Source organism: Cuculus canorus, chromosome 14, assembly GCF_017976375.1.
Source record: "Cuculus canorus isolate bCucCan1 chromosome 14, bCucCan1.pri, whole genome shotgun sequence".
Lineage (NCBI taxonomy): Eukaryota > Metazoa > Chordata > Aves > Cuculiformes > Cuculidae > Cuculus > Cuculus canorus.
Window position 1 is genome coordinate 4,383,632 of NC_071414.1, and position 21,585 is coordinate 4,405,216.

Below are 21,585 nucleotides of genomic sequence, written 5' to 3' on the forward strand. Positions count from 1 at the left end.
GAGGTTTGCAGTGGTGTTCGTACTGTATAAATAGAGGCATGTCACAAATTCCAGATAATGCACTCTCAGTAAGTATTACAATCTCTGAAAATTGCAATAGCAGAATTCAGGAGCAACAAAAGAGAAATCTCCTTCCCACCATTAGGCAAAAGTCAATGGAAAGCAGCAACAAGCTTGGTTGAAAAGGTGGTGATGTAGTCCAAGAGTGAAAATGATAAATGTGCAACAGATGTCAGATATTTAATGCCATTGCATTAATCACCTAGTCTATTACCTTCCCATTTAGTGTTACTGTAATCTTACAGGGAAGGGATGTAGAAGGAGAAAGGAGGACACTCATAAAAGCTACTCACACTAGGCTCTCTCTGTACTGCTGGAGAGATTATCCCTCACTGTGCAATCCCCAGCAGCGCATTAAGGCTTTTTTAAACAACCCTGAAAATAGCCTTTACCTTTCTGTTGCGTGCAGTGGAACTTGAAAGTTCTCCCTGTTCTGAAGTTAGCTTTTGATTAATTACTCTTCCAGGTCTCATGTCACACACAAATGTGCTTTCCTGTGTTTTATCTGTGTTTACAGTGTAAAAACAACAACAACAAAAATATCTGTCATCCGGGTTGTTTTCTTTATTGAAAACAGCAAAGAGCATCAATTTCAGAGGACTGCTGACTAACGAGCTAGTCTTTGCTAGTCTTTGGCTCCAGCTTTTGCCTTTATCTCGTGGAAGATCTCATATTTACATATCCTGGCTGTGTCTGTGCCTCCACAAAATTCATTATGTGTCTGCCTGGATGAAATGCCACACTGTACATGCAGAAGCATGTTCTTGTTCAGAAACAAGTCAGTAAACTGAAATACTAGCCTTTTGATCAGATTTTTTTAATCAGAAGAAAAAAATTATGAAATCAGTTATTTCAGCTGTAGTCTTTCAAATAGGAACAATACTGTTCTGAAATTACTATGACACAAATTAACGAGTTATTAGTTGTGATCATTGTGCAACAAGTCCTTAGCATCAAAGACTAAGACCTCATCTGCCCACATTTGCATGTACTGGCTCATATTTCTCCCAGTATGACAATGACCACATTGTGATAAATGAGTTAGGACAGGTACAAATGTGAACGTTAGCTTGAAAACAAATATACAAACCAAAGCGTAAAAACAGAACTTATTAACAGAAATAAAAGACAATATGTTAAAAATACTTCCAGTGAGAGAGAAACAAACTGGGCACGTGACAAGAGAAGGAAACACAACATATCTGTACAAATGCCACAGCTATAACTCTCAACAATTTTCTGACCTGATATCCAAATCCCATGCTTTGGGGGTTGTGCCTGCACATACCTCACTTAGGGGAGGAGGGAGCTGGAAAAGAAACAAGAGCAATGGCCTCAGCTTCTCTCTTGCATTTGCTGCCTGGGGTCACTGAGAAAGAGACACGCTATGCTGCTGCATGATGTCTGTCACTGAGCTGCTGATGCCAACTGGGTGAACTTCACACATCACGTACAGGCCTGGAAGGTCTAGGCAGGAGCAAAAATTAAACAGTTTTGTCTGCTGGATGTCTAATGAGCATTGAGGATCATGTATTATTGTTTTGTTTCACAAGGATGTTAATACGAAAAACAGTTCAAATACACAAAAGAGATCTTTAAAAGTCTGATCAAGTTTCAGCTCCCTGCAAAGGATAAATGGACTCATTAACACCTCAGAAGCCGGTTTGACTCACAGGCCAATTAAGTTATGATAATTTCACCCTCCCAATATTTCAGACTCTGCTGATGAGCACTGATAGGCAGATAGTATTTAACAAATGCTTCTACACGTCAAAGTTAAAGTTTCTCTTGAAGTTCCCATACAAACTAAAAAATACATAAGTATTTGTAATATTATTGGTCGTATTGAGCCAGGGGAGAATTAAAGTGGGTATTCAAAAGGAGTTCTTTACTGAAAGAGTGGTGAAGTGATGGCACAGGCTGCCCAAGGCAGTGGTAGAGTCTCCATCCCTGGAGGTGTCCAAAAAGCTTGTAGATGTGACACTTCAGGACTTGATTTAGTAGGTATGGTGGTGTTGGGCTGACAGTTGTATCACAGAGGTCTTTTTCCAACATGATTCTATGCTTCCAAAAATGGGAAATTATATCCTTCACCTCACTGTTCACTGAACTTGGTGTATAGCTAAGAAATTCAATAAAAAATAATGCTAAAATTATGTTTCTCTTCAGAGCCTGTCTGGTTCTGAGTAATTTTACATAAATAACATTGTTTTCATATTTTCCTCTAATAAAAATAACTTCAAATGTACCATCAAACTGTAGAAAGAAAAGAAAAAGGACCATCCCCCCTCCTCCAGAAAAAGACAAAAATGAGAATTTGGAAGATTGTTCCTTGAAACAGTCAGAGAGTTGATAATTTCCCCTGTAAATTCTAAACAGGTAAAAACTCTTAAGACATTACTAGATTTCTTTAAACCACAGAGAAGTTATTTTATGACAAATCAGGCACATTTAAATGCAGCAAAATGTCTATGGTTATACATAATACCCATTTCTGTGTGTTCTGATATATTAGTACTGACATTTAGCCACAAAATGTTTCACAATCCTTTTTCATTATGCTCGATTCCTCAAGGAGTTTGGAAGCTACATAAATCATAAAAAGCATCTGTGTAATTGGGTTACCAGATTGGTGTATGCTACAGACACACTCAAAGAGCATCACCACACAAAAACTGGCTGGTACTTCCCACAAAAAATGCAGGAGCTGCCTTTAGCCTTAAAAAAAAAAAGAAAAAAAGAAATATTTGCAAATTGTATGAACAAGAAATAACATCATATCTAACTTCAACAAATTGGAATATGGAATAGGCTGTCAAGACTTATTAACAGCTGACGGTATATTTGTCCTACAAATGCAGACAACCTCACAGAGCTCTCATCTCTTTCTTCCCTGCACATGATGGACGTGTGTATCATTCCAAGATGGTAAGAAACAGATTCCAGTCATCAACGGATACAAGTTATGGCACGTTAGACATTCCAACTCCCTCTTTGCTTTCTGTGACTGTATGCTGTGGGGCAATTCCAGTAAATTCACAAAAAATATTTTCTGCTGGAGTCTGCTGGAGTCACCACACAGCTGACATCAACAAAAGGTTCTTGGATTTCAACAAATCCAGAATTAATAAATACCTACATACAGTACCTGCTACTCTCACCACGTCTAAAATCCGGAATACCTAGGTCCTCTGCAGAATTGCCTATTATCTGAATGCTTGCAATCAAAACATCCTATTTCAGACCAGGCAGATGCTTTGGTTACCCCTCAGTAGGAGACAAGTCCATTTCCTGATAAAGTTACATTGTCAGGCTTTCTCCCTGGACGTCACAGCTATACCTTCTGGCAGCATGATACGCTATTTAAATAAAAGGGTGCTCTGTTTGCTATAAGTGTACTACATCCAGACGCGACTTGCTTCCTGCAAACAGCTTGTGCAGTTACGACTATCAACAGTAGCAGCAATGCCTTCCAACTATGTTCTTGGACAGGGTAGCAGAAAGAGTATCACAAAATCCTGAGTGTGCCACTGGAGTTGTGTACCCCCAGACTTCTGCAGATCCTTGCTCTCTGATGCGTCTGCAAAGAATGAAATCACATGCCTAAAGCTACCCCCTTTTCTGCCCTTGTGACAGTAGGTTATTTTTGTTCTGTTCTTCCTCGTGCACTTAAGCAAGTTATTATAAAATAGTTTAGCTTTTGAGAGTTTATAGACATTCCCGTATAATATTACTTGACAGGTATTACATCAATTCCCTAATCCATTCACATTATTATTCTACGCAGTCCACAGAGGAAACGAAAATAAATTATTTCTTTATGCTTAATACTACCTAATATCTCTTTTGACACCTCTGGGACACGTAAATCACTATTAATTTCCTCCTAAAGTTAAATGAGATATAGTGAAATTAAATAAAACACAACTAGTAAGAATATTCTGATGTTAACTTTCAATTTATGCGTATTATTACAGGACTTTTTAGCTTAAAATTATAAGAGCTAACTTTATATAAGTAACCTATGAAACTGAAAAGTTCTTTATCTGTGTAAATATTTACCTTTTTTAGCAAACTTATCTCAATATTTTATTAACATCATCTCTCCTGTAATTTTTATTTGAAGTAGCATCTCATGAAGATATTTTCTTGTGAATTTACACTCTTACAACAGAGATTATTTAAAAAATGAGCAGCTATGTAGTAAGCTGTTCACTGCTAGTCAGCCTCCTTGTTCACGCAATCATAGCATAGTTTCAGTTGGAAGGGACCTTAAAGCCCATCCAGTTCCACCCCTCCTGCGACAGGCAGGGACACATCCCACTGGATCAGGTTGCTGAAAGCCCCATCCAACCTGGCCTTGAACACCTCCAGGGAGGGGGTTTCCACAGCTTCTCTGGGCGACCAGTGCCTCACCACCCTCACAGGATAAAAATTTCTTCTTAATATCTAATCTTAATGTCCCCTCTTTCAGCTTAAAACTGTCCTCCCTCATCCTATCCCTGCACTCCCTGATAAAGAGCCCCTCCCCAGCTTTCCTGTAAGGTCCCCTTTAACCTGTGGGTTATTGCTACAGTACTGCAGAGGTGACTGTGCCTCAGATTAGATTTTCCAGGTGCCTGACGGTGCCATTTTATATATTTTACCAGTTTTGTGTCTAGTCTCATTATAGGTTTCTCAAGCAATACTTTCATGAGTACATCCTGCAATGTACTCCATTCTGCATGCTTTACATCCTGCATCTGCAAAGCTTTCCTGAAATATACTTCCGAGGAACTCTGTGCTGCCTTTCCCTACACCCAGTTAATGGGAGACAAGCTATTTATAATGGGATGTATATTTAGCAGTGCTTAAACCAAAAGCACATTTACCGATAGCAGGTCTGTTTTTAAAACAGCACCGTAGATTGGAAAGTATTATAGCAAGTTACAAAAGCTGTAAAAGAGTCAGCCACCTCTCTTTTCAGGTAACCGGGGAGCTCATCAAGAGTTTTTAAATAAACTTTCCTCCTACTTATTCTGTTAAAAGCACAGACTCAAATAAAAACTCTTCATAAAATTGAATCAAAGCCTGTGAATCTGAATTTCAAAAGCAAATCTAAACTTGCCATCTTTAAAGTATCAGAGTTAAATGTGTTCATTATTCTAACATGAACATATTTTACTGGGGTTTTTTCCGGTCTTGATTTGCAAAGTCATTACTTTTTTGTTGTTGTTGAGGTTTTGAATTTTGTCCCAATTAGAACAGATGTCTTTTTTCACAAGCTTGAGAAATTGTGATTGCAACATTCATTTCCTTCATGCGTTGTGACAGTCCTTCATGGTGACATTACAACATTAACTTCCTGCCCTGCAGCTTTCTTCAGAAAGCAAGGCTGCAGATTCCAGGGTGTGTATACTTTTATTTTTGAAACGGAATCATACAAACACTACAGCAGATAGTGATTGAATAGGACTTAACAGAGATATTGATCTGCTAACTTTTGTACATTTCTGTGTCTCAGGTCAATGAAAGAGAGCACAGAGCAGATTCACGCAAATACCCTTTTCATGAGGTGACATAAGGATTTGTCTACCTTCCCAACACCTCATAGCTCATTAACCAGTAGTGTGATCAATCCTGATGTGTACAGTATCTAAAAGCACCAAGACAAGCAGACATCACACAGCAGTGAGGTAATTAACATCATCTTTTGCCACAGGGTAAGTAATGCTTTTAAGAATGACCCAAGTCCAGCTGTACTTTTAACAAACCTATCTTGTTCTTGCACAGGTGAGAGAGAGGTTCAAAAACCCACTGGTTGGAGTAAGAAATAGTCCAAGAAGCCACAAAATCTCTTGACCTAAAAAGTTATGGAAACCAGCTGCTACCTCAAAGTGAGAGCCTGGACCCAGAGCAGGATCCAAACTCCAGTCTGGGCTTTGTCTACAAAAAGAGAGACCTACAGTGACCATGAGGAGCTGTCTTAGAATCGAAACTCTGCTGAAGACTGGAAGAAGTGGAACTAAATCTGTGAGAGCACAAAGATGGTATGCAAGCAGAAGTACAAGATTGCTCTTTTTATCTTTGTGGTAGTGAAGATTTGAATACCACAAAGTTTGGCCTTTAAGGGCTAAAGTACTGTGCCATTTCAGCAACCAAGCAGTTAAAATCTGTATGCCTCTCTAAAATCAAAAAAGAAAATAGGAAGAATGAGTACCACAGCATAAAAGGGCTCTGATCAGACAATTAGATTAGTCTGGTACATACCCCTCAATAATTTATATAGTAAATTTTATGCCTTATCACATGATTGTAACTTAAGGTCTTATCTACCTTGGCATGGCTGATACCACTGATCACTAAACTTTGAGATCATTTCAATGTGACTGCTCCGTGGTCATCACTTTTTAATCTCCTGTCACTAGCCACATGCTCTCCTGGCTCCACCTTATTACTTAAAGGAAGCAATGGGGCTCCACTGAATGAGATGAAAGCATTTATTTTCTGGAGAAAAATGATGACATTTTACTGCCCAAGCTTTTTATAACACCTAGGTTATATTGCTGCAGTGGTTGCTTTTTATAGCAAGAACACTCAATGTAAATGTTCAAGAAAAGTATAGAAAACTGTAAAGAGGAATTTAGAAGTGTAAAATGCCACGCTGACTTATTTCAATCCTCAAATCTCAGCAGAGCAATGTACATTGCGTACACATAACAAATCCTACCCCTCTTGCAAATCAGCCTTTGGTGAAGCAAAATATCATTAGGTCTCTGATTCTTAATGTTCTATTACCTACTTGTTGGTTTTATTCTCAAGAAGTCTGTCTTCTAACTGTTAGACATTTGGGTTTCATAACTGTACCACTGGGAAAAAGACTAAAAGTGCTATAAAAATATTCTGAAATACAAACATGTAGTCATTCCAAAACAAGGAGGTCAACGTACTTCACCAAGATGATTCACATAAGGTCGATTTACTGCTTCCTTCTTAAAATTTTCTCTGACACAAAGGTCTATTAGCAGGTGAAAATGACTGCAGAGGCAGCATAGTAGCATTGCCCTGGCCATGCAACTTCCACGCTTTGATCGTATTAGGAAGGATTTGTTGGCAACTTCTGATGCAATAAAATGTATGTTTTTTTAATTCTTTGTTTGCAGAGTCTGTTGGACCTAATCATACTGGCAGTGGCCACTGTTGGAAAGTTTTGCCCAGGGACTCTCAACTGATTAAATCCCTCTTTCCTTGCTGGTGGGAAGTGGAATTAGCAGCAATGAAGCATCTTTAACAACTCGCTTTTAGTTGGCTGCAAATAGGCAACCTGAAAATGAGCAAATAAAATATTAAAGCTGATGCAGAAGAAATGTAAACTACCAACGTACTTCAGTCTAAGGTGAAGCTTGATTGTAAGAGCAGAGTCCCTGACACCTTCACACTTAGTCTCTCTGCAGTGAACTATATAATGAGCATACTTCCACAATCAATAAGTGATCTGGATTCCTGTGGCACAGTTAAGGCAGAAGCCCATGCTGCTATTTGAGAATCAGTTTTACACGTGCGTTTTCAGAGATCTAACGTGTATGCTTATGAATGGTGGATGTCAAATTGTTACTGAAAACATTACTTGCTTTCATTCCCAATCTTATGCACCTCTTTCTATAGCCAGCAGTAAAATAATCCGGTGACATAGGCAATAAGCCGCATATTGTTAGCAATGTGTTTAATATTCTCTCCAGAAATTAACTCAGTAAAATGAGAAACTGATCTTTACACTAGCTTTCAGAACAAAAATTATCAGGAATAATAAGACAGAGCTCCCAGTAAGGGGCACTGTTTCGCTAAATGGCCCTCACTACCTACTTTACACTATTAAAAATTATTGTACAACCCATCCATTTAAAATGAAACAGAACCACACACAGCTCACAAAAGCATTGATGCTTTGTCACTTTTAGATGAAGGTAATCACTTCCATTGAAGCATTTCTGCTTATTTTATTCCTCAGTCAACAACTTGTCAGGTATAAGACTTGCAGTTTGACTAAATTAAGATATGCTTTTGAAAAATGAGATGGAATTCACTTATTCACAAATGCTTGGGTACTTCAGAGAGAAATACAGGTGCTTATATACAGGATGAATTACATAAAGGATAAATTGTCAAGAAATTTGTGACGGATAACGGAAGGTGTTTGGAGACCAGATTCAATTTAAAGTGTAGCCGTGATATTCATGGAATTCACAAATCCTTTGTATGTTAAAATCAAAATTAGGAGATACTCAGCCGATCTTGCTTTGGGGAGTTTTAAAACAAGAGTTAGCACAAATCTGAACCACTGTGCTACCATGAAAAGAATTCCATTGGAGATTTAGGTCATTTCCAAAACTAAAAGAGAAAAAATAAAAACTTTAGTGCTTAAAATGACAGATTTCCCAGGAAGGCAGTTATGAAAAAGGAAAAGCAAGAAGTATTTTGTAACATCCATTCACAAACAAAATATCACTACATTTGGTATGTTTTGTCTCAAAAACTCTGCCAACGTGCAGACTTTTTCTAAACTGAAGATACATGCTGCAAATAGGGGAAGGCAATGGAACTCAACAAACTTTTCAGAAGAAAATGGTTGTTAGTAGGAGAATGCCATTAAAATGCTGTTGAGGAGCTGAAGTCTTACCTCACATTGTTCTCACCTTATATTATCTCCAAGGTTGTGGCTGGTACAGTCAGATCTAACCTACTCTCCTTTACATGTAGGTATCCTCCTGAGAAATTCAGAAGTTCCTGGAAAATGTGTAAATTTTATTTTTATTCTACACTTTCTTTCTTTATGATGTTTCCTGGCTGTTTTTCACATACTTTTTGTAAAGATATTTATAAGAAATTATTGGATAAGGACTTACTTCTCTCTGCATCTTGTTTAATGAATTTGAGAATGTGGGGTTTAATTTGAAGAATAAATGAATCTGTAAAACTAATCAGACTGCTTCTCCAGCAGTTAAATTGAGCAAACTTTAAAGGTACTCACCTGGACATCACTTAAGAAATCAGCCTTGACTTTACTTCTTCAAGAGTTTAAAATATTATAATCTTTCTATATGTTTTGCTTTTCAAACAAGGAAGATGCAGTAAATCAAATGACTGTCCTGTTCCCTCTGATAATCTGAGCAGCCAACCAGTGTCCTGCCGGGTGTTTACTTCTGGACATCAACGGGATAGTGCAGTCGTGTAATCCTTTGCAAAGGCCTAATGCTGAAGCAATGTTAGACGGTTTCTTTGCCACTTCTAACCTCCCTCCTACTTGGCTGTAGAGCACTCCCTTCCCTTCTCTGCTGTTGCTGTGGTTTACAGCTATACTACCAATAGCTATCCAGCTGCCTGTAGGATGACTTTTCTGCCTCCTCTGAGCAGTTTTTCCAACATTTTGCCTAGTCAGGCTGGAAAAGAAGGCCGTGTCTCGGATGGATAACATTTCTTCTTCAAAGAAGCATTATGGTTCACTTCTATCTCTCATACTTTGGCGTGTTGACACGTGAAGTGACAAATACTCAGTCTGGAGGGGCTGCAGAAAGAAGTGGCTTTAAAAGCTTTTTTTCAAATGGTCAAAATTTGTTTGGGTCTGGGCCTGAAAGACAGATTGGGTGAGGAAATGGAAGGCGGTGGCTACTTTGTACAAATGAAAATTACATTGTTGTGAGGTCTTCTCTTCCTTTCTCTCCTCTCCACTTCTAGCGTTATGGGAGGCTTAGTCTAGATCCTTGCAATTCAGGGTGCCCAGAAAAAAAGTTTCTTTTTACCCTAGCAAGAACCTCCCATATTATACGCAGTCAGTAAGTACTTTCATGGTTTCAAGGTCAATAGCAAACCTTGGAGCCCTGTTTCTGAGGTGTGTTCCGATTTAGGGTGTGCTGCAGAAGTACTGTCACAAACCAGCGCAAGGGCATGCTGTTCATGTGATTAAGGTACAGTAAGCGCATGGCTATTTGGCTGATTTTTATTCAGCTATTTCTGCATAAAGGAACACATGAAAGAGAATGTTAATTTTTTTTGTTACTTTTACAGCTCTCTTTATTATATCTACTCAAAAGAGTGAAAATTTTCTAGATACTTCAATCATACTCAACTGCATCCAAATCCCAGACCATATTTAAAAGGAGTTTTCAAAAATTGCAGGAGGAAATGTGTTGTTTCTCAACCATTTCCATATCTAATACTCTCAGAGACATAACTCATGTGAATTTGTGATGCAGTTTTGCTCAACAACTGTCCCTCACCAGGATTTGTCATTGCACCTCAGCTTCTGCGTGCATGTCTGTAATTTCTTTTTCATTGCAAATAGATTGCCTGGAATAAATACGTGACAATTGTTTTGTAGGCAGAGAAGGTCAATAAAAGTCTCTACATAATCTCTCCATAAAATGTGACAATAAATAACAGTTTAACCTCTAATCTATATTAACCCACTACCTTTATTTATTGTTTGACTTGTGTAAAGGCGAAGACAGGCAATCCAAAAGGAGCAGTCACTACAGCGCCTAATGACCTTCTTTTACAAGAACGTAGATACCAGTAGGCAAAAGCCATTTCAGCTTCAGCATCATTCAAAAGGCTATTTTGCAAAGAAACACTGTGTGTTAGTTGTTGAAACTTTTTTGTGCATTCCCCGAAACAAATTACACTATTCTGAATATTTTCTTTTCTGTGCAGTAAATAAAGTCTTTCTTGTTGACAATGCTAATATTATATTGTAAAATATATTTGCATTTGTGTATTTTGTGATTTTTTATTGCATTGTATAAATCCCAAAGCAGAGATCCACTAGGCTCACTTTGAGAAGGTCCCGTTTCTTGGGATAGCATCATGCAGTGACACAGGTGATCATATAGCATTTCTATATGGTTTGCTGGCTGAATCTATGGGAAAGTTGTTTCAACAAGAATTGTGGTATAGGAGTTTGGAGTACAAGTCAGGAAGATTATTTTAAAGTGACTTTTTTAGTTGAATTATTTCATATGAATAGTTTTCAAGGGTAAATATTCCTAATGCAAAGTAATCTTAAGATATTTTAGTCTAATTAGTGCTTTAAATCTACTAGATAATCATGGCAAGGACGGGAAGGGGGGAGGCAAAAAAAATTTTACTATTACTTATAATCCAGGAATTAGCAAAGCTACTGAGGGGACAGAATAAGAAATTACTCATAAAAGTTTGTTTTTAGGGAAGAGTTATGCACATTTTGTTCTTTAGCTAATAAATGTTTTCTAATGCATGAAGGTACGTGTGTATTTAAGTTGGTTTTACTTACCTTTATGTTTTAGTGATGTGTCAGACAGGTAGCTGGTAATTATCTTCAATCTTAAGCCAAGTACCTAGAAATGAGAAGTTAATTTTTATTTACAGAAATACTGATCCACATCTACTGATTATTTAATTTTTTCTTAAAATACACCCTCCTGTTTTAGAATATGTTAAAAGCTCATTCATTTAATTTTTCAGTCTCATTTTTCACTAAACAAAAGAATGAATTTCTAGATAAGTTTTAAAGGTTTTTTTTCCTTCCTCTTCATACTTGATGAAGACTATTTGACATCAAATGGGAAGAATCTCTCACACACGTAAGCAACTGAGAAGGCAGTGTTATAAGGTTTATTGGAGTTGTATATGAGAGTTCTATGTGAGAAATGTTTGCTGAAGGTACAGAACATAAATTCTAAGGCAGTTTGTCATATCTTAGCGTAGAAAATATGAAAAGAAAACCACAACATTTCTGAGAATGGCAGATTTTAATTTTCTTTTCAATTAGTCAAGGAGTTTGACACCAGGTCTGTAAACGTACAGAGTATGTTTTTCAGGCTTAGTCTGATTAGTGAGAAACGAAGATAGATCTTCTCAGCGCTGTAGGAAACTTCAGTGATGGTTTTTGGAAACAAGGCCTTGGAAACACATTGGCCTTCCAAAAAGGAGCCACTCAAAATTGGTAGCCTTTTATTCCTCCACTGTTGGCTTTGCAATTTAGCTTTCTATTTCTCACACTTTCATTACATACAGTGTTGTGTATATGCATCCCAGTAAACTCTATTGCTTGGAACAATGAGGTTGAGCATCATCAAAACCTGAAATAAATGCAAATCTAATGCCAGAAAAACAATTAAATAGTATGATAGGATTTTAAATGTAAATACTGTGTACTTTCTGAACATAAATTTTACTTAAATAAAGGAAATAGATACTTGCAAGGACTGAAGAATTCAAACTAGCATTTCTAGGTGTGAGAGACTAATAAAATGAGATCAATGTGGAGATCGAACACTGGTGCCTTTAGAAGTAACATAGAACTGTCTTTGTAGACATTTTTACTCATTTCTTGGGCAAATGGTCAGCTACGGAGCCTTAGAAGAAGAAGGTCCTTTTTGCAAGGTCAGCAATGTTTGGGGTTTATTTTAAGATGACAAAGCACAAGTATTTAATTTGTTTGTGACTGAAATAGTGAAGCCTTTCTAACCCATGGAATCTCTGCAAGACTATTGTGTTATTTCTTGGAATTCTGAAATAGCAGAAGGAAAGATTTCAACTCATAGCAGTAGCCAGATAGGTGTGAACTTAATTGTCATATCTATGTGATATCAATATGGCACAACTTTAAAGACTTATAGCTGCTTAGACCTTTGTGCTAACTTGCGGCTCAGTGTTATAAACCCAGGAAAAAATGCCTACATTTCTAGTAAGTAATTATTCTTAGTTACGGGTGGAGAGGAGGGATGGGGGATGATGGTGCTATTTTCCTATTCTTTTAGTAGTGAAATGGCCTTTTGAGGGAAAACACTAATTTGCACAGACAAGAGAATTTAAATAATTATTCCATGTTCAGAAACTTGGAAAAGCATTGTGATGTCATTTCATTGCAGGTATATAAATTCCATAAACAGAGAAATTGTATCTCTGAGGAAAAAAGGGTGTCCTGTTTCTATCATGCCAAACAACTTTCTTGACAGCTTGACACCTTTTGCTAAACAAGATTTTGGCAACATAACACTGCAGATAATTGTTATAAGGCCACACAATTCAAACTAGTTACTTTTCTTAAATGAACCATCTGTAGCCACTAGAAAGCAAGAGAACATGAGGCAAAATATTGTGTACATCCACTTGTTTCAATGAAGAAAGGTAACTGCAGGCAGACTTTAGTTGGCTGTGATTGCGTACATACAGCACATGCTTCCATTTGTCATAGTCTCACAACAATTGGAAACAGAAGTATAATTGCTTGGCGTATTCAGAATATGTAACAGATCATGACTAAATTCTGTTCTCCTTCAATTTTAAAGTCACAGAACCACATATTTGGATTTATGTGTAAATTCAACCCTCTGAATTTAGCCCATGTTCCTTCTAAGTAGTTTTGGCAAATGCATTTTCTTTAATGATTCTTCACAAGCAGAAATCCAAACTGCCTCATGAAGTCCTAGGGAAGGTAAGCTGAACTTGTTTCTATTTCAAAGATATTTATCTGGAATTTTTGTTAAATTTGCAGTCCCTAAGACAAGCAAACAATACCAATAAGTGACAAAGATTTTAGGTAATACAAAACTGTACATAATGTTAATTTTATTTCAAGGTAATTAGAACTTCTATGTTGCAGTAAGTAATATGCCCCATTTCCTGATTTGAAATTAATTAAAATATTTAACATATTCAGCACATGCTAAAAGTTCATCTGTTCTCTGTGTAGATAGGGTATTTTCTGTAACATAAGAAATGTTAATAATGCTGATCCTCAAAACAAAATATTTCAAAAATATCCCAACTGAAATTTGAATATGAATATGCGCTCAGGTTTCCACTTAAACACTGCAGTGTTGCCTAATCACATAACAGAATAGCTTCTGGACACAAACAGCCATCAATTATTACAACTTCAGCCTTCGCACAAAGTACTAATTTGCTTTACTGCATAATAGAACCCGTTCCACGATCACTGCAGTGAGCTGCTGTGCGTTGCATTAAAAACAAACCAGATATAAATTTCAGCAGAAACAGGGCTAAATATCCTGTCTAGCTTTTAATTTTATTCAGCAGCATCTTTGTACATCTGGAATATTTGAAATATGTACTTCGTTTCTTATACAAGAAATGATATTTTGTTTTGCCAAGAAAGTCTCGAAGTTATGAAACAAAATAAGGGGAAAGGCCCATTGAAAATGCAATTTGTGTTAACATAGAGGCATCAGAAGTCATGGATAGAATCTAGTTACAGAACAAAGCTAATTTTATCTTGCTCCTCAGCAAAGTAAATTAGTCTTTCCCTCCTCAGTAGGTTTTTGGTGCCAGATAAATTGATGCTCGGGATCTCAACAGTCTGCAACACGTAGTATAAATAAAAAGTGGAAAGATGTGTTCAGTTTGACTTGCATTATTTTCTCTGTGATAATTACACACACAATAATTAAGTTGGTGCTGTTTTTCTGGGAGTTTCTCCCTGCTAGAAGAGCCCTTGTCAACCCGGGGCCCTGGAACAGCCTGGCATGTGCCTGGAAGCTCTCAGTGAATCCACGCTTGAGAAGCTTGGTTGCTCTGGTGTAGAAGATGGCCATGCAAGTCTACTGAAACCAAGGTAAAGTAAATAACAGTGTTCAATCTGTGTGCTACTATCTCTGTTAAGAGCAAGGAATAGGAACACTTTTCTTTATACAAAATACTCACCCTTTTCTGTTCAGCAACTGAAACAACTTTTGAAACCTGATTGTTGTTTTACTTGCCAAGTTCCCAGAAATCCACCACCGGTCCATACAGAGTTGTAACAGTACAATATGGCTTTACACTCCACTGAGAATCAGCCTGAAGACCTCTGGAATAGTTTTACTACAAAGTTTTACAAAAATACCATTACCAATTCAAGTTACTTCCTTTGGGAAATGCAGACAAGTGCTCTGACTTGGTTTTGTACATTTAGTTCTCCATTTTCTTTTTATCCCTGCCCTCCTAAGTGGACTCCGCAGTCTTCTCTCTGCCTTTTGGAAACTTCTAAAACATGAAGAAGACAATGAACAGCACACAGTAAAACCTGAACAAATTTCTATCCTATTTCCCAGAGTACTAATTCTAGTGCTTCTTGAATTTCCAAAATTTAAGATACACCCTGTAGCATAAGAGAACTTGTTTAAATAGCAAAGCCCAATTTTGCTGAATTCAAAATAGTGTTTGAAATCACTGAAAGGTATAAATTTTGCACTTACCAATGTAATAATAACATTTCCTTAAAAACAGATTAACTTCAAATGTCTTTATCATTAGCTTACTGGTTTTCCATTATTTGCATTTGCTAGCAACCTTTTTGTCCTTCCAGGACACAACGCTGGTGCTTATTTACACAAAATAAAGATAGCTTCACTTCTTGAATTCAATATTTTGGGCAAGCAACATCATACCAGTCTGCTAGCCAGTCTTAGCAGGAAGAAGTCCTAGTGCTGATCACAAGGAGATGACTTGTAGTATCAGCTCATTCTGAGAAGTTTAGCAAACATGTTATCTCTAGCAACATATCTGATGTAATGTTTATATGTTCAGTCTGTCCTGTTTTGCCACTGTTGGCGATACACTTGTTACCAAAACAACCTAAAACTCTTTTCTTCGTCATAACCTTCAAAAGGTCATATACAGATGATGTTTCATCATGATCTAATATTTGAAATATACATTTAAAGAGAAATCCCTTATGCTGTCAAAATATTTTTCTGGATTTAAATCTTTAAATCTTACTTGTAATGAAGATTGAACAACTTTATACTGCAGAAAGCTTTTAACTGATAATTTGACCTTAATGTAACCAGGTTCCATTTTGTCCAAATAATGAGTATTTTAAGTTGTACAGTAAACTGTGTATCAATGGAAAAGCTTACTTAAAATTATGGTTAGATGGCCATGGCCATCTATATTTGTTTGGTTAAGGAACACCACATGTCTTCCAGGACACTAGGACCAAGGTTGACTCATAATCACAGAGGGAAAATTGTATGGAGTGTCATTTAGAAGGAACTCACAACTACACTTCTCATGCAAGGAGGTACAACGGGAATGAGTAAGAAGCCATAGGGCAAGTTCTCTCTTCAAGATCTTCTCAGCAACTTCTCTAATTACCTCCAAAGACAGAAACAGCTTTCCAAGACAGAATTTTTTTTCTTGTGGTCAAGGTCCTCAGGAACTTCCTTTATTACTTTGCTAGGAAGATGCCCATGGTAGCCTAAGGAAGACAACGCAATACTCTCTTATTTGATGTGTGCATCACCTTTTACCATTTTTGACTCTGCTGTCTGAGAAGCAGGGGTTCCAGGTCTATGTATAAAATAGTAGAATTTAATTCTGTATCTGGATATCTGCAAGGGTCAGAGTTGTGCCATTCCGGAAGCAAAGACTATACAGTAACAGAATGAAAGCAGGCAATGCTTCATTGCCAAGAAACGATCCAAGATGACAAACTGCACAACATACTATTAATAATTACACTTACCTAAGCATTACTATAACTGTGTAAAATATCTTAAACAAAACCATAAAAACAGTTGCATAAAATAATCTAGTAATGTACTAGTGTTTTCAAGCCTGCAATGCGTATGGACACTCCTTGTATCAATGAGACCACCAAAATATACGACAAACCCAGATAATCTGCTGAGGTCCCATTACTTTTCCTTTTCAGCTGCATACACATCTTTGTAGATGTGTGCTTTTACAGGAACTTGTGCTGAAAATCAGAATTTTGCTCTCATAGGATCTCTATATAAGATTTTATTACAAAATGTATTTGGCTCTGTCAAGACCAAATTTACTTTTGTTTGCATTCCTCAATGTTTGAGATAGAAACAACTTGTTATTAGTTAATAATATCCAAATTTTCCCTGTCTTTCTTTTATGACCAATTCTACACATAGGAGATTTTCTTGTTGCTCTTGACATCCCTGGCCAGATTTAATTCTATCAAGGGTTTAGCTTTCCTAATTTAATCCCTGGCTGTCCCTCTTATTTATAATTCAAAACAAGAGTGAATATGTAAGTTTCTGATTTAATTGTACTTTGGCCATCATTTTAAATAATAACACCTTGTCTCCCATCTTGTTCGGTATCAACTTATGAAAAAAGTGAGTCCTTACGAAATGATATCAACTTATGAAAAAAGTGAGTCCTTACGAAATGATTGTCTGTCCTCTTTTAACCTGCAGTGAGCGTTGTTCTGAAGGTCATTTCCTGTTTTCTTGCAGTTTAGTACCGATCCAGACCAACCTTGTTCAGCCTGAAATCAGACAGTGTCAGAGTTCAAGGTCATACGGCTTCAGGCAAAATTAACTGGGCCAAGTCATTAAGTTGAATGTTATGTGTAATTTCAGTTTAAAAAGAAGAGTAATATATAAAAGAGCAGAGTTTATAGATGCTGAGCTCACAGCTGCTGCTTTTGTTTGCTGATACATATTTCTTACCACATACAAAAGCTTGAGGTTTCCCGTGTAATAATTAAGGGAAATAAGATACAAATGGAGGTTAGCACAATAAAGCAGGTGAAATGTGGCACATAAATATACAGATGCTTTAGAGCTCCTACTAAGCACGTGCCTAGGTTTCATGTCAGATACTTTACCAGGATAACAGCAGATATTAAAACTAAGCCTTCATGAGCAATGTCCCTATTTAATGCTAATTTGACAACAGTAAAAGGAAAATGAGGAACTTCACTATAGCATTTTCCATATAGTTCTGGAAACCAATAAACTACCAAAAAATGCATCAATCTCAACAATGGCTCTAAAACAGTTTTTGCATGTTGAAGTATCACTTGGAATATCACAAAGACCATAGAAAATCTGAAAAGCACTGCTCTAGAGATTATAGGCAAAAGTCATCAAGAGTTCACTTAGCTAACAAAGTTCCATATTGATCTGTCTGCACATAGGTTGTCACAAAGCAAGAAATTTCTGAAGAACTGAGCTGCCATTGAGACATAAAATACAGGGCAATTTTTTTTTTTTTAAAGTGCCTCTTTGTTAGCAGTTCTCATCGTGTCCCTAGTTCTGTTTCTGAGAGTTCCTGCAGGAAGGTTTCTTGTAAAGAAGCTCTGCATTTTGGCTGCATTTGCAAGAGTATTCTTAAAATTTATCCCAGAACTGTGGATGTGTCACAATTTATTATTTTGAAAATAACATTCATATCCATATTACACAAAACAGAAGATTGTATCTGGCAAGGTTGACTTCTCCTGAATATTTACCCCAGGTGTTAGGTATGTTTGTGCAGTCAAGGATTCCATGGCTGTACTCTTGTAGAGAGTAGTGATGCTGCTCACTCTGGAGATGTTCTGGGCATGACTGAGTCCTGAATGGGTTTCTCTGGATACCAAAATGAGGCACTGGCTTTCCTTTTATACAGTGTTAAGTATACATAATTTTCCTATATTTAGTAACACTAGTCCCTGTATTGAGGATGAGTTTGAGGTTCACTGGCATTAGTCATTCCATGGATATGTGAGCACAATTACTAGTCTGTAGTCAAGGCAGGCAGACTGGAGATGCACTACAGGGACCCGTGATTCCTGGCTGAGAGCTGGAATGGGAATTTGTAGTGCAAAGCCTAGCATTCATTTTGGTATTGTGATTATCAGCGCCAGTATTCTCACCCTCATTGCCAACAAAACATTGTCTGCCAAGCATGTTGGAAGAGGCTTGACTAGATATCACACTGCCTCTGAGCCCTACTCATGTTAACACAGCTGAGGCTTGAAAGGAACCCTTCAGGTCAGGCAGCAAATTTTCTAAAACTGGATGGACAAATGGAAGCCTTTGTCTCTGGCCAAGGCACTAGGAGCTCTGTCAAAGTTTCTACTACTAGGAACCACTCCCAGCATATCTCTGATTCTAGCTGCTTGCATTCATTTTCTCTAGGAGCTTCTTGGAATGGCACTGGAGCTGTGGAGCAGAAAGGCAGAAAACAGATGGCTAAAATGTCTTCTTATATCCTGTCAAATTCAAGCCTTACAGTGGCAGAGGAACACACGGGACCAAAGCAGCTCCTTCCTCTTTTGTTCCAGTTGGTTTGTCTCTGATGAACACACTGTACTATAAATTGATTCCCACAGCAATAAATAAAAATGAGCAATTAGGCAACCCACTTCACCTAACTGTATTCCCACCATTGTCCATCTGGTCTCATGTTAAACAATTCATTTAAGAGAAACTATTATACAGAGTCACTCCAGTAACTTCTCTCTCTTTTTTTTTTTTTTTTTAATGTCAAAAAAACCAACAACCCTCTCAGAGGCATTTTTTGTCACACTGTCTTCCTCCTCTCTGCTTATATTTAACATGTGTTTTACACTAGTTGTTCCTCATTTTGCCAATATAGACGCATTTAGTTCTTTTAAGCAATTATTTCAAACAAGAGACTGCAGTTGCCAGAAACTACCAGGCAGACAGATCTCTGCAGAACAACCTTACTGCTGTTGAGAGTAGTAAGAATAAATATGTGCAAGACTGTTGGCCAAGACCAGAGCACTAGAAACATTATTTCACCCATTCTGTTCTGATCTAAATAGAACAATGTGTGAAACCCTATCTCTACTACCAGCCATCAACGCTTCTGCATGTGATCCTCTAAACCTTTTGAGGAGTTGATATGGAGAAATAAAGACTATGACATTCGCAAGGAATCGCATGCCCAGTTCCTTTTGGAACATCCAAAACACGAAGATGGCTTTGAAATGCTCATGCCTACTCTGCTTATTGCCATAAGAGAGATATTTTCATTAAAATGTATTTTTTCTTTCCACTAACTAACTGGCTAAAAGATCCCAAACCCAAAACATATATTATGCAGCCTCAAGAGGGCAGCCTGGTATTTCAAGAATCAGCTTACAAAAAGCTAATAATGTTTTAGCATAACAGCAGGCTCTAAAGACAGCATAGAATTAAGATTGTTGTAAATATTAATTAAAAAAAATAGGCTAAACGTAAGGTGAGTCCATGGCAGAATCATTAGCTCACCTGTTTTGCTGCTGTCCGTGTAACATCCTGACTCAGTAGCAGATGATGCAGAATTACAGTTTCCAGACATATGTGCCACATGCTGTAGCAGCTACACCAGCATTGCCCTCCATGGAAGCTTTTGCTTAATCAATACCTACTACGAGCAATCTGTTCAAGATTGTGATCAAGCTGTGTCTTGAGCATGGAACAGCCTAGATCAGTGATAATGAAATTCATGTCTGTGAGTGGTGATAATTCTGTGTGTGTTTTCAAACAGTACATAGAAATTTAGGATTATAGGAACATTGACTGCAAGGTGATCTCATGAGTAACTGAGTACAGTTGCCTTTTATGGCACTGCATCATTTTGTCCTTGCATAAAAGTACTATATTCCACCTTAAAATCAGATTATTTTCCCTCTTACTATTTATTTTGGAAGACTGTTTCAGAATTTCTTTGCTCTAATTGACCTTATGTAAAAAGCCCTCTCCAGAGTTATTTTTAGCCAACTTAAATCTATTGGTTCTTGTGTCAATATTATCTGTTAGTGTCTCTGTTTTTTTTTTTTATTAAATGTTTCTATCTTTTATCCTATGACAAAACTCATCAATTCCTTGATCATTTTTGTAACAATTCTCTATTCCTGTTCCCATTTCAATCTCCTTCCTTAAGCACAGATGATAGATAACTATATCCCAGATGGACAGTCTCCAAATCACTAGCCTTGCTACTCCTCAAGTCCATCAGGCCACCACATGTGCCTTTCTTTGCACTGATGAGTTGGGGATGGCAATGTTAGCCTGTATTCTGAAGACCTGAAGGAGGAATAAGCTGAGAGTCAGCTGGAGGTAGAATCTCCAATTCTGCCATCACCATGCAAGATCTTAAGCAAACAAGACTTCATCTCAGGTACCCAAGTTCACAATGGGTAATATCCACCCATGCTCCTATATAACTAATACCAAAAATACAAAATTATATAGAGATTTAATACACACCATAAGTCTTAAGAGCATGCTTGTCAGCTCGCTAAACCACATCTGCTGTAATTCGCAGAGTGATCTGCCCAAGGTCAGCTAAGACCTCTGAGACCGGTATATCATTGCAAAACACAGAGCAGTTCACATATCATGATAATTTCATTTTCCAAGTGAATTTTCTAGAATGAAACCTCTCTCATTCCAGGAGAACACCTTCTGGAATTATTTTTGAAAGCAGTGTGATTAGTTTCATCATAAATCCTGTGTACTAAGGAGGATATTTCTATCAGTTTTATGACCACTGCTTCTCAATGTCTTTCTCTCTCACAACTGTAGAGCATTGCAAAATAAAAATTAATTTATTCATAACTTTTTGGCAGGTTATATCTTTTTCTTAGGTTTAGGGTTTGTGTCAGAGAAAGTGATGGACCTGAAACACAAAAAAAACCTGCTCCTGGTATCAGGAAGGTGTCCAGTGATTGCGTAACACAATAATCAGCAACGTTTCTCATATAATCAGGATCTCACATTTGTTATCCATCCCAAATGTATCAATCCTTCC

The 21,585-nt window shown here is 37.3% G+C and overlaps 1 long non-coding RNA gene across 2 annotated transcripts; it reads left to right on the forward strand.

The window, feature by feature from the left end:
- Nucleotides 1-10,874: 10,874 nt before the first annotated feature.
- On the forward strand, nucleotides 10,875-21,337 carry LOC128853636 (uncharacterized). Of its 2 annotated transcripts, none has more exons than XR_008452253.1 (3): nucleotides 10,875-10,913; nucleotides 11,892-14,650; nucleotides 18,963-21,337. It is a non-coding gene; the product is annotated as an uncharacterized LOC128853636 (long non-coding RNA). The 2 variants fall into 2 exon arrangements; XR_008452254.1 differs by lacking the exon at nucleotides 10,875-10,913 and having other exon boundaries at nucleotides 10,920-13,510; nucleotides 14,509-14,650.
- Nucleotides 21,338-21,585: the final 248 nt, after the last annotated feature.